Raw genomic sequence first — 14,992 nt, 5'->3', positions numbered from 1 at the left:
ATTATTATTATTATTACAGCAACTGTAAGTCGCTTTGGATAAAAGCGTCAGCTAAATGATTAAATGTAAATGTAAGGTGTGCTCAAACAGGAATATATATATTGGTGGCGACCCCGAATAGTTGAATATTCAATGGTTCGATAGGAGGAGCCTGATTCGGCTGCTAATCTTCGCAGAGAGGACACAAGGATTATTCCATTTTCACTTACCATTTCCCAATAAGTTAAGCCTATTATGATCTTTTATCCAAAGCAACTTACATTTAAGGAACAACATACAAGTCTCAATAAAGCATCAATACAGTAAGAGATCTACAAGTGATAATATAAGCTATAAGTGTGAATAACACCAATGGGTTAAATACCTAGGGAAAGAAGTAAGAGTTCACAAATAGTGCAATCAATACAAGATAACTGTAAGGAAAAGGAAGAGCACATGAAATGCATGTTAGAGGTTCGGGGTTAGAGGTGTTATAAAAGTTCATCACCTAAACTGACAGGTTCACATCTCCAATCCTGAAGTGTTTGGCATTACGGCCAAGGGGTGGTGATGGTGCAGTGGATAAGACACATGCCTTTGATGTGAGAGACCCGGGTTCAAATCTGCTGTAAGACACCCTGAGCAGGACACTTAACCCCTGTTTGCTCCAGAGGCGTGCGACCTCTGACATATATGGCAATTGTAAGATGCTTTGGATAAAAGTGTAAGCTAAATGTATGTAACGTAAATGAGAAGAGGTTTAGAAAGTGTGTTTCAACTTAGGAGCCAGTGGTTTATGCTTATTTATAAAACCCTCTTAGGCCTAACAATTTGGGATATCTACTTCATCTCTGCACTCTCTACTCTAGTCACTACTGCCACTTTTAAAGGTGTAATCACTAACTCATTTACATACACCCCTTGCTGTGATTTTGATTCATATTTTGTTAAATATATTTCACTTCAAAACAATAAAAATAGCGTAGACAAAAACACAAATACAGAAATAACCAAACCTGTTTGAACTTTGGCCTTTAGGACATGAACCGTCTCTCTCAAGTTACTTGAGAAAACAGATTTTTTGGGGGCCTTTAAGATAATTCACAGAAATTCATAGATTTTTAGTTCATATATAGTTTTGTTTGTGTCCCTTCTTCATCAGCCAGTTGTGGAATGAGGTTAATTTACTCAAGTACTTAATTAAACTTTTCAGGTACTTGCACGCGAGGATTTACATTATATAGCACTTCTACTTCCCAATATTGTAGAGGCAAATATTGTACTTATTACTCCACTACATTTTGGATTTTAAATTAAATAAAAATAAAACTATATCTGTAATTAATTATAATACATGTATAAATTACTTATACTCATACTTATATTACTTACTATAATATGTTGTAATGTATGTTGTTTTATTGATTGAACTAGTGCAAAGTCTCCACCTCAATGAGCTCCAACATAAAATGCTGTTTGTTAGTAATTTATTAGTAAAAATACATTGAATCTATGAACACTTACTGAGAATCAACAACTGTCATATGCTTTAATGTCCTCCAACAAAGAATCTGTCATCGTTGACTACTTAAAGATCTCAACAATGAGTGCTTCTTTTTCTAAAAACATCGTAAATTGTTACAGTAAGATGCAGATCTGGTTGGTCCTGTTGGGTGAATTCCAAGGTAACCACCTCTCACATCTCTGAGATTTGAACTGACTGAACGAGCTTTTGCATGAACAGATTTTTTAAGCCACCATGGAGGCAGGTGCAGTTCTCCTGCTGTTGTTCGCGTTATTGGGGACTACTTCCACTCTCAGCTATTATGGAGGAAGCATTAGTTTCATGCATCCTTTGAAGAAGACGGATGGGACGTTTAAGGTACGCAACGTTTTATCATTATCCTCTATCCTCTTTGTTCATATTTATGATATTGTATTAGACAAAACAACATTGGAGGTATTCCAGATGATTAAAAGCAAACCAGTTTCATAAGTCTGCTACTAAGGATTTAACTTTTTATTTCACAACGAAGTTACGCTGGTTGACTTATTTCTGTCTGAGTTAAAAGAAAATGTAGAGAGTAGAAAGGAAGAAAGTGTTGAAGTTCTCATTGGCTTCCAAAACACCTGCCTGTTGTTCATACCTGTCATCTACATAGTATTTACTGACTTGCCTTTACAAAACCTTGTGGTATTTGTACAACCTGTTGAGCAGGCAAATGCGCACGTAGACATCAGAAGGGGCTCAAGCACCTGCCCTTTTTTCTGGGGTGCTGTATATATGTATATAGTGGAGAAGACTGGTTGTAACATGGGGAGAGTTGTAACAGCACCAATTCCACCAATTAAAGATAAAATAGGAGTCAAGAGATCATTTCAGGATTTACCTACTTCCTCCCCGATCAGGCGTGGTGGTTATGAAGTCTAGAAAAAGGTACATTCAGAATATATAGAGAAAAAACTGATTTTCAGGTCAGAAAGTAAATTTTTTGACCAAGTCTATATTTTGTTTAGTATCTATACTATTGCAGATAAAATTGTTTGACTTATATTAGATTGAAATGTAGTTTCTTAGGCAACATGTGATGCATTTTTTCCATTCTAATTTAAAACCACTATGCTAATACAGCTAGCTAAACATTGGCTGACATGTGCGGGGTGGGTTGTAACACTTCTTTAAAAGGTGTCACAACCATCCACGATACATAAAAAAAGTACGTCAAAGAGTAAAATATAGAATTGCTTGTACTGCGTACCGCTGAGAACCGGCCCACTTATATGCACTGACTGTGACTCTGATTAAGAATATTCACACACAGACACACACCTCTTTTTTATTAGACCTAAGGATGTACAAAGATGTTCTTTAATTAAGTACTTTGTAATAATATTTATCATTTATCATATTAAGTAGGTTTATCTATAAATAAATTTACATACAGACATAGTCTGTTACAGTGCGAGAGAAACATTGTTCTTTTACTTCACTATAGTTTTTAAGCATATCATATGTTGTGGCATCAATTTTTGCTTCTTTTGTCTTATTGTTACCACCTACCCCAATACAGGGAACAGAATGCATTTGACATCAACTCATGAGGTCTGATTTTCCTGTAGAGGATTAAACTGGTGCCATTTCTAGTGAACAAATGTGGGTACTTTGTATGAAAGTTTGAGAACTCTAACTAAAAAAATCAGCAAGTCACCGTTGCTGAAGCAGAAAGTGTTACAACCATACCCCTACTGTAATGGAGACATTACAGGTGAATACAGTAAAACGTGTGTCTGTAATTACTATCCTCGCATTCATATGCAAATTATGCATTAACAAATTAAAATGCGGCCATTTACACACATTTGACAAGGCACTGAAGGCGAATAGGATAAACAAAATAACTAAAGAATAGAGTCTTTTCCCCTGAAATGTTGTTTAAATGTGCAGATTAGATTGTTTTAGTTCATTTAGAAGAGATGTACAGATGCAAACCGACGAAGGGCAGTTGCTTAAAACAAACACCATCTAAATGCATATTATGAAGTTTTCTTTCCATTAGAGTTAAAGAAGACACATGGAAGCAAAATAGACCAAAATCTCAAAATTTACCACTGCATGAAAAAGTGTCCTGCCTAAAACAGTAACTTTAAATTTTTGATGGTACGCTCCTCATCTAATATCTCTCCATTAGTTTGTTGTAAGCTGATAGATCTGTACATGAGACAGACAGCCATTGTCCTTGTCAAAGTCTTTGTCAACATCAGTTATTGTGTGCGTTCTTTTAATTTTTGAAGTATTTTGTATTCCAATACGAAAAAAAGAATTAAAAGGATCTATTGCCTTGGGAAAAATTAATAAATTATTAGTAACACTATGTCCCTCTCCTTGGTGCAGTCATTTATTCTAAATATATACTAGTAGCAGAGGAAACATGCTCATTGTGGCACAGTTTCCTTTCCTGTTGCCTGCTCTTGTGATAAACCTAGTGAATTCCAAAGAAACCACGGTCTCTCTGTGAACTGATTATTTTGTAGAAAAATGTTGAGTATTAAACAATTGCGTGAGTGTAAGGGAATTAAAATAAATTGGTAAGGAACATGTCTGTGCACGTCCCTGCTGTTGAGACAAAGAAAATAGAAAATCCAGATTAACCAACATGGATGTTCTTTTTTACCCTGTTTTCTGTGTTTCACTGAAGAAACTTGCTTTAAACTACTTCTACATGGCGTCAATGCTGTATTTTCCCAATCCCTGTAGGTGACCTTTTATCCCAGACAGAACGGCAGAAGCAACTGTCAAAATCAGACATCGTACACCTGTGAGAGCGGAGTGTGCACGAGCTTCGATGAGTTAAGTTTCCAGCAAACAGACCAGGATAGCACAGGCCAAGGCAGGTGGTGCCAGTCGGAAGAGACCACAACAGCAACCATCTTAGCCAATAAAACCTTTTCTCTGAGGTAAGTCCAGCTCACAGGGAACCAACTCTTCTGTCTTATTTTACTCTAATGTTGCATCAGGCCCTTTGAGATTAATGGTATTTTTGGTGTTTCAACTGCAGTGTTCCTCATAACTCGAGGACAAAATTACATCAGAAAGTTCTGCAGGTATGGGAGAAAATGAAGAGCATTATTGGTCAAAACACAGCATTTATTAAACCAAACTTAAGCTAAACACGGAGGCTCATATCGTTGTCAAAATGGCTGTAAAGACCATAAATGGAGTTAAAAACATTATGTGATGAAAAAACACAGAGCAGGTAAAACACTGGTATGTGACATTTGATGACCTTTATTTTTACAGCATTTTCCAAAACAAAGTTACAAAGCTCTTTGCAGTCAGAAAAGAGACACATGAATAATAAAATATAAGAAACAAATTAGACGATAGAACAAAAATTCACACGATTTATGAAGATGGACGATAATAATAATAATTTAAAAGGCACTTCAGGAGATTTAAAGGAAGTCAGAACAATTTATACAGTCAGGATCGTGGCTACAATTGAGGACACTAAGTAATATTTTGATGATGAGTTTACATTAACACAATGTGTTCTCTAAGGATAACTCATATATTTTTAGAACATACCTTAAAATATTCTAGGCAAAAAGCCCCAAAATAATTTAAACTGAATTTTGGATTCTCCACCCAGAATTAAAACACAGGAGAGTGCAGAGAAAGCTTTGAAACAACACATAGAAAATTTAGACGATAAAGTTAAATGAATTGTCAACATTAACAATGTTTTAAAAATACTCAGAAACTCGACTGTTTGGTTGATGACTCATCAAAAATGTTTTAAATGGGTGGAGTTCTGCAGGGGGAATCTGGACTAGGTATCTTGAAAATCCTGGCTCTGGCCCTGTAAACAGTATAAAGAACAAAATGACAATTTTCATTTCACCTGATATTGAGAGGGCAGCATTAGGTGTGAGTGAGTGCTATTTGCTGTTCATGCTGTTCTGTTTTCGTACATTGAGAACAAACCTAAATTGCTTTATACATAAAGGTGTAAGTCAGATTTGAGGATGTACATGTACTCTCTCTCTCTGCCTTATACAGTATACCATCTCCTCCTCTGCCCGACACTGTCAAGCTGCCAAGTACGTAAATGCCAGCAATGCAGTGCAGCATGTTCATGAACCATAGGTCTTTTCACAGAAGACTGTTTGGCACGTCAACTACAGGTGTACTGTAAATAATAAAAGCATTTCCAATCAGCTGACTCAGTTTCAGGGTCCTGGTATTGTTCCTCCTCATCTTTAATGTTATTAGAAACACCTGTGATTTTTATTTAATATAGCACCTTTCACACATCAAGTCACAAAGTGCTTTACAAGCTCAAATAATAAGAGACAACAATAAAACTAAAGCAACCACAACAATAAACAGAAAAATAACCAAGCAATGAAACACGCAACAAATCACAGTCATCAGTCATTCAATAAAAACATAGGCTGCAACAGATATTAAAACACGTACGTTTGCATACTTCATTTTTCATTTAAGTCTGTTTAAAAGTATAACAAAAATGTCTGCTGTGTAAAAGGCTTGTGGTTGAATGACTGAATGAACGTCAGTGAGTGTGTTAATCAGATGCACATGCACCAAGGCCCCATCCACACTACTCCATTAAAAACGGGGTTTTAAAACGAATATGATCTCCGTCCACACCAGCTTTTCAACTACGTTCACAGTTGATCTCTGTCTTCATTAAAACAACACTGGGCGTGCGCGTGCCGGTGTAAACATGAAGCAGATGGTCTACTTTTGAAGATTTGGTAAAAGAATAAAGTAATGCAGACGAAGAACCGCACCAGATTTTATTTTACATGGATCAATAACGAGCTGGGACTGTTGCTGAATGTAACACGGGAGATAAAAGCGGCCGTGGCGGCGGAAAACAGATTGACATACACAGTAACTTACAAGTCAAAACCTCTCCGTTTTATGTAGGAGGTGCAAATGTAGCAAAAGGTCTCGCAGTAGTGATGATGGAGCCTAAGCAGTTCATACTTTTGATGGATCAACAAAATCACATCTTTTGTGTCAAGCAGATGAGTCTAAAAAATTATCAATCGGTTGTCTGAAAGGTACAAAGTGTAAGATTTGGCCAGGATTTTAGTTTAAAACATTAAAAAATGAACTAACATTATCAACAGAATGTGAGGAATGAACAGTTGTGACGTCGTGTCAAACACGTCTTATTGTGCTGCAGAGAGACCGACTGAAGTTTGCATTCTAGCCCTGGCCAGTCCGGTTTTGTAATTCCACTTGTGCCTTGAGATGCAACAGTGAGTCACTATCCAGTCTGCCCACAGTCCAACATAAAAGGTCAAAGACGCAGAGTTGCCCCAAGGACTTCTCAATCAATGCTGCTGTACAAGCGGCTCTCCCTCTTTCCTCGCTCTCCTGGACCTTTCCTTCATTTGTGTCCTGCCCATCCTGCCACCACTTGATCTCCCCTGTCTCTGACTGGCAGACTGAATGTGAAATCGTCGTTGTCTGGGGACACACAGGAGGTGGAAGAGTTTCAATGGACGAGCTGAAATAGAGTGACATTTGTTTGGCCAGGAATTACACATTGTACCTTTAAATGATCAAATATTCTGCTGTAAAATACAGTTCTGTGCAAAAGTTTTGTGGCAGGCGTGAAAGCAATGCTGTAAAACAAATTATATATGTTTACAGACAGTATTTATCAAATGACAAAATACAAAGTGAGTTAAAATTCTTCTAGGTACACTTCAAATCCCTGACTTCGTAGGCATGTCGTGAGGTGTATGATAAAAACGATGATACCAAACAGCTGCTGTTGTAGGTTAAAACTCAATCATTCACTGGAACAGAAAATAGCTCTGTAGGAGGACCACAGCTGTGTGAGGAACAACCAAACACAGGTAACAAGGTGAGGTTGCTGAAGTTTACTGTCAAAAATCATACACTGTGGCAAGAGCACAGAAACACAAGCAGTAGGTAGTTACGCTGCATCAGCAAGGTCTCTCCCAGGCAGACATTTCAAGGCAGACGGGTGTTTCCAGTAGTGCTGTCCAAGCTCTTGTGAAGAAGCACAAAAACTCACTGCAGCAGATGAAAGACGCTTCATGCTTACTTCTCTTCACAATCTGAAGATGTCCAGCAGTGCCACCAGCTCAGAGCTGCAGAACAAAGTGTGACCCTGGTCCACCATCTTCTGTCTGGAGAAGTCTGGTCAGATGTGGCCTTCAAGGAAGACTTGCAGCCAAAAAGTCTGATATGGAAACAAGGCCAAGCGACTCAACTGCGCACAGAAACTGGGGTGCAGAAAAATGGCAGCAGGTGCTCTGTACTAAATCAACATTTTAAATATCTGGCTGTAGCAGAAGGCAGATTGTTCACTGAAGGGCCGGAGAGTGGTACAAGATACCTACTCGTCGTGCCGTACCACCAGGGAGGCATCTGAGTGACCCCAAACGTAATCTGCAACATGACAACGACCCCAAACATGCAGCGAAAGTCATTAAGGACTATGTTCAGCGTAAAGAAGAACAAGGACTCCTGGAACTGAGGAGCCCTGATCTCAACACCATCCAGCCTGTCTGTGATTACATGAAGCGATAGAAGCAACTGAGGCTGCCTAAATCCACAGGAGGACTGTGGGGAGTTGATGCTGTTTTGAAGACACTGGGTGGTCACACCAAAATATTGATTTGATTTAGATTTTTTCTTCTGTTCACTCACTTTGCATTTTGTTAATTTATAAATATAATCTATTAACATGTGCATTATTTTTTTTAAATAAGCATTCTTACTTTAAAGCACTTTCCCCACATATGCCTAAAACATTTGCACAGTACTTACGCCATAACCCCTCATCTATTACCTTAAAGTGTCAAAACACTGCGCACAGTTGTTACCTTTTTGCTTGAAATTACAACATGACATTCTTTGCTAAACAGATGCCAATCAGCTCTAGTGGGGTTCTGTAACAGCTATTTCAAGCTTTCAGGCATAACATAAACAAAGATTATGAAGATTAACATTTGTTATTTGTAGTTATGAGACCTCGCCAAGATAACGGGACACAATGCAGTTTAACAATAGACATATTTTATTGTTATAAATAGTACTTTGAACAATAGTACAACTGATGTCAGCTGATTGCTGTGCTCTGTGGTGGATGTGTGGCTTTCCAACAGTGTGTTGCCCTCTGGTGGACAAACTTTACTCTTGCAGGTGGCATCCATATACTGTATTTCTGAGTGACAACGCTTTCCACCTTCTCCTTTCAGGGACTCTGGCTGCTGCTGGGAGTCTAACGTCAATGGAAAAACAAACTGGATGGCCAATGCCGATCTGGACCTGGGAACTCGATCTGACTCATACTCCCTCAACAGCTGCCCTGTGACGGCAACTGTGTCGTCTTTAAGGTACAAACCTTTTCTTTTCAAACTGGGATTAGAACGTGAAAATCAAATAACAGAGCTCTGTGGGTAAAGCAGAATACAAACCCCACCAGTACGATATATCAGTTCAGTAACTGCACATGGACGAGAAGCAAAAGATTATTTTTGCAGCATCATTCATCAGCTCTACCTTAATTCAGCACTCTTTCTCTGTTCACACGAAGAATATGTATAGACTGATAACATTAATTTTTAGATTGTCAAGGCAAAGGGAAGCCACAGCTCGTTGTAAATGAGGCTCCTTTGATTGATGGCTGGAAAGACAGACTGTAGGTTTATATTTTAAAGATTGCATTTACACATTTATTGAGAACACCACACGCTAAATAAAATACTTCACATTAAAAACTCAATTATGTAACTTTATGTACTGCATATTTATATCCCTCACAGTTCTATGCATATAGTTCTGTTTGCTGACGCTTAAGAAATATGATTATTTTATTTTTTTCCCCATTTGTTTTCCCTTTTCATCACTTTTTTCTTTGCATTTCTTTTTTTAAATCTGGTGGCATAGCTCCTATTAACAAGTCAACAAGTTAACAATTCAGAGTCAACCATTTTCAGGCATTACATGTTTGCTACAATACTGTAAAAGAAAATGATAACTGTGATGATAGAGATGGTTGTCTTGTAACAGTGAAAGGTAAAGGAAGGATGTTTTGTTCTTTTTAAAATGTATCTAAATATTCATTATCTTTCTTTGAATATAAAAATTATCAAAACAGTGCGAGAACTATGTAGAGTATCTCTAATTATTGATTTCCAGTAGTTACCAAATGCAAACAAACTAAGATTCCAGTGATCTATATTATTTTGAAACTTCTTCTGTGAAAACTTGAAAAGTTTTATTTAAAACACACACACACTTAATACATACACCCTATATTACTTAGTCTATATTTAATCTAAATGATTTAACATTGTGTTTTCATGCAGGGTGCCTCAGAACTGTTTCTCAAAGCTTCCTCTTCTGGCGTACGATCCAGACGGAGATGATGTGCGATGCAGCTTCACTACAGACGCCGCAGTTCCCTCAAACTTTGCTCTGGATAAGGTAATTTATTTCAAATTAGTGGTAAAGACACATTCTGACAGAGCACTTACAGGAGCTGATCAGACATTCAAGCCACCCTAAGCAGTAATACCTAGTTTATCATGTTCTTATAACTCATGTTTGATTTGACTTGAATATTTTTAGCTTTAATTGTGCATGTTCACATTATAGTAGTGGACATGCTGTATGTATTGAGCTTCTTTATAGGAATAATGTCTTCTAACAGGAAATCAACTGTGTGTCTCTATATTTATTGGGTTTATTTATACTTAAAATTCACAATTTTATTGTAACTGAAGTCAAGAGATCAGGACCTTCTTCATATTTAAACCATTTAGGTGAATAAATTATTTTAGTTAAGTTCTTTTCTGCTAAGATCAGTATCTAAAGAGACCTAAGCATACTATAACTGTTCATGTCCTCCCAGACCGCGTGCACTCTCACAAGTACAGGCCAAGTTGGCATTGGTGTCCACGTGTTTGAGATGATGCTCGGGGACTACCCCACCACAAACATCACTTTGACCTATGCAGATGGATCATCTGTATATCGGGAGGCTTCCAACATGAACTCACCACCTCTCTGCAAAGTAATGCTGCAGTTCTCAGTGGAGAGTAAGTGATTCAAACACATTAAATATACATTTTGATGGAGTGACACAACTGGACCGATTGTCTGACCCAAAAGAAAACTAACCTGATTTGACCTGACAGCCATAAAACAAAAGTTACAGGGGAGTTCAAATGTTATCTTGCAACTCTTCCACTATCACAAAACATAATATTACAAGAATATAGTTGTTATAGTTATGATAATAAAGTTTTAGACATTACATTGCTATATCACATTGTTATGTACATTTTATTTGACATTTTCTTACATTTTACATACTGTATTAATCTGAAACACAGTTCATTGATACTGTAAAGTAAAATAACCTTTTTCTCAAAATATTACACCTGCAATATTATAAACCTTTTCACAAAATATACTTTATTGTTTAAATTTTATTTATTTTTTAAAATTTTGACAGTATTTTTGTAGGTTTTCTCACTGTTGCAATTATATTCTCGGAACAGACAATATTGCAAATATCTTTTAATTTTTTGTTATGTTGTAATTCGCTTCTTTTTAGAAATCCCAGTCTTAATAACCCCTCGTGTCTGTGTTACAGTCCTTCCTCCCATACCAAACTGCGAAGCTGGTCAAACGCTGCCCATATTCTTCTCTACGACTCCTTCTCATGGTGATGTTCTTTATGCCACTGTGGGTCAGAAATTTCAGCTTCATGCCCAAGCGCAGGCTCTCCTGGCTAGGTATTTATTCACTTGGCTAAAGAAGAACCCTGTAATATGGACATGCCAAAAGAAATATAATTAATATTAAAACCGTTCATGCCAAACAAGGACACTAAATATTTCTTTCCTCCCTTTTGCCTCTATTTTCCTGAAGCATATATGACTTCCAGGTCAGCGGCCCCCAGAACATGACCAAAGCGTCCAAAGATAATAACAATGGAATAGCTGAAGTCACTGTGAGCTGGACACCAAAACAAAGTGACGTGCACAGATTTGTCCCAGTCTGCTTCACTGCAGAGACAAATGAAAGGTGAGTCCTTTAATTTATATACATTTATTGGAACAGTGCGCGTAATTATTTCCTGCTTTGTGCCATGTTAGCAGAGCTGAGAGCTGTTGTTTCTGTGAACATGCTAAATGAGTAACCACCAAAGACTAACAAAGAAATAAGCCTGAATCTATTAATTTTAGATTTTTGGGGTTTCTATTGCCTTTTTGCGCATAACCTCCGCTTGTATTACATCATGTCTCAAAGTAAAAATGTCTTCTCAATTAAATTAAAGTTTTCAAAAACAGCTTAATGTTATTTTATACTTCATTATACATTTCATCATGCATCAGATGATATTACCATTATTATTATTACTATTAGTGTCGCTCTTCTTTTTAGATTTTGCACTAAAACATGTTCTCTTTGTTTTATCATTCAGTCAATCGGAAATGAGGTGTGTTGCTGTCATGGTGACCCAAGCGTCTATCACTCAAGGTTTGTTAATCATCAATTAACCAAAAACAAATTAAATACAGTAGGTAACAATGTCGCCTTCTGGCTGCGACTGTTGTCTGTATGGAGCAAATGCAGGAATAGCATGAAGCTGTTGCACATTTATCTGACGCTTTTATCCAAAGCGACTTACAATTGCTATACATGTCAGAGGTCGCATGCCTCTGGAGCAACGAGGGGTTAAGTGTTTTGCTCAGGGACACAACGGTGGATGTCTCACAGTGGGAATCAAACCCAGGTCTCCCACACCAAAGGCAAGAATCTTATCTATGCGGCATCACCACCCCAAGAATCTTTTAGGAAAAAGTTGTGGTCATGGTTAAAGGAAACGTTAACTGTTGGTACAGTAGGAGACTGGATGTGAACCATTTAAAATTCATTTCAATGAATGAGTTGCACCATCCGCTTTAATTTAACCTCCTCTGTAGGAACATAAACTGCTCCACAACAGAGACATGGTTTACACACAATTAGACAGAAGTCAGAAGTTGATGTGAGAGGTCACTAGAGGTATTCAGAAGGCTACATGTACGAACAAATCTCTATCACCTGACATTTATATTATATTTTCTGAATTACCATTGTCATCTCCTCATTAACAGCTTTCGAATAGACACAAACTGATAACTCAGTTGTGCACAATAGGCGAGTGAGCAACAGGACAGTAACTGTATCAACGCATCAACCAATCAGTTTTATTTAAAGTCAAGAATCACCATGCAGCATGGTTCCAACACTCTACAAAGCAACAGCAGGCAAATGCTGTGAAGCTGTGAAGGATTGACTAGGAGACCAGCATCGAGAGAGTATCTGGTGTAATTAGCTCAGATCGGTGAGGTGGTGCAAGGCCTTAACAGCAGAACCTTAAAATCAGCTCAAGATGAGGCCAGAATGGGTCAAAGTTTCTTTTTGCCAAGATTCTAGCTGCTGCTTTCTGATCAAGCTTCTAATAGCACAACCAGGAAGACCAGAGAAAATGACATTACAATAATGAATTTGGGAATATGCACGTTAGGAATACGATTTCAGCAATGTAACGCAACAGCTTGGACTAGTCGCTCTGCCACTTTCTGGTGTGGTTCAGACCAAGAAATTTATTGTATGGATCACTTTGAAAGGCAAAGACAAATTACCTATGTGCAAGGTATATAGATCTAATTTTAAACTGGTATTAATGTACAATCTGCACCTGGTTATCTTAACTTGATAATGAAAACCACATTAATGCAGGTTTAAATACATGTTGTACATCTGAATCTAAATTTCAGGCAAAGTTGTAACTCAACCCTCAAAGTTTAACATTTGTATTGGAGGGCAATAAAGCAAACATAATTTGTGCGCCACATCTGTCTGAGCCAAGATGTCCTAAGTTACAGTTTTTCTCAATTGCTTCAACACTATAATCAGGCTATTGAACTAAAATTTCAAAACCATAACTCCATTTTTCAAAAAGCACACCCATTTCCCAAAACTCTACACACAAATCCCTTCACTTTTCATTGCCTACACCGCGTGGTCATTGAGAAAACACTGACATTCAATATTGTTCACTCAGTCAGCACAAGGTGAGCTCAATCAGCACACAGCTACCCAGGTGGAAACACACACAGCCAGAAATGATAACACACCAATCAGAAGCTTCAATAGATAAATGTGGAGAACAAGAATCTCTGGCCTGTCCCAGACCAAAGACGGGACGCTGGGGCAGAATAATTAGTTGTCTGGTGCGTTGTACTGAACAGCAGACTAAGGAATAAAAAATGTGTGCAAATGTACATTTGTTATTTCTTTTGTTGTGTTCATCATGTGAAAAGGTTTCTGAGGGGGAGCATCACAAGCAAAACTACTTATAACCAGATTTTGAAGTATTGTGTTGAATTTATCTCATCAGTGTGTAAGACTGTGTTTTGTGTGTGTGTGTGTTTGGTTTTTCAGCACGATTGAATGGTTTTGAGTGGAAAGTTCAATTTTAACCTGAAAATAGTGTTTAGAGTTTCGAGAAAAAGAGGCATAATTTCAAGAAATGTGTCTAAGCAATCGAGGAAAAACTGTAAAGTGTAATGTGATTTACAGGAAAGGCCACTGTTGAATGCTCACCCAACAAGATGACGGTGGCCCTCGAGAAAGCTTCCATGCCTGGCATCGACGAGAACTATCTCAGGCTGAGAGACCGGTCGTGCTCTCTCACTTTCAACAGCACTCACATCTTGGGCAGCATGTCATTCAGCACGTGTGGTACAAAAATTGAGGTGTGGAAAAACATTACATATAAACAAACTTTTTTATCTTTCATGAAGTTTTCTAACTCATTAATTTGCATTGATTATAGTGTCTATAGGTTGTTTTTGTGGCACTGAAAGTTCATTTTCCTCTCAGCCACTAACGGGTTTTATACCACTTGAATTTGTCTTGAATACAGGATGCAGGCGACTTTATCGTTTTCAAGAACGAGATCGTCTCCTACGTGCTGCCCAACGAGCTAATAATCCGAAGGGAGACAGTTAAGATCGGTTTCTCTTGCCAGTTTCCCAAAACCATACACATCTCGAGTTACTACAATCTCCACAACTCTGACTACATTTTCACTGAGTCCAGCTTCGGCAGCTTTGGCTATACTTTTGAGATCTTCCACGATAGCAACTTTACAAGTACAGTGGAGGCTAACGCCTATCCAGTGAATGTCCAGCTGTTAGACAAAATTTATATGGGCATTCAAGCTCAAACGAAAATACCAAATGTGCAGTTGTTTGTCGAATCTTGCAAAGCCACTCCTGATGACAACCCTGAAAACCCCACCTACTATGACCTCATCAGTAACGGGTGAGTGCTGATGCTTTCTGTGATCACAAACAAAACTTCTTTTGACTTTTCATTTTAAATTGTTTAAATTAAAGGTGGATTAAGCGATTCTAGAGAAATCCAACACCGTGA

The 14,992-nt window shown here is 37.8% G+C and overlaps 1 protein-coding gene and 1 long non-coding RNA gene across 2 annotated transcripts in view; one reads left to right on the top strand and one right to left on the bottom strand.

Moving 5' to 3' along the window:
• The window catches only part of gabbr1a (gamma-aminobutyric acid (GABA) B receptor, 1a), a 107,123-nt gene that overhangs the window by 69,564 nt on the left and 22,567 nt on the right, over window positions 1-14,992 (top strand). The gene's annotated exons all lie outside the window — the stretch shown is intronic.
• On the bottom strand, window positions 10,987-14,826 carry LOC123967784. Its single transcript, XR_006824343.1, has 3 exons — window positions 14,794-14,826; window positions 14,159-14,267; window positions 10,987-11,324 (listed from the first exon to the last, which is right to left on the bottom strand). It is a non-coding gene; the product is annotated as an uncharacterized LOC123967784 (long non-coding RNA).

Source organism: Micropterus dolomieu, linkage group LG03, assembly GCF_021292245.1.
Source record: "Micropterus dolomieu isolate WLL.071019.BEF.003 ecotype Adirondacks linkage group LG03, ASM2129224v1, whole genome shotgun sequence".
NCBI lineage: Eukaryota > Metazoa > Chordata > Actinopteri > Centrarchiformes > Centrarchidae > Micropterus > Micropterus dolomieu.
This window is presented reverse-complemented; position numbering and strand designations above follow the sequence as displayed.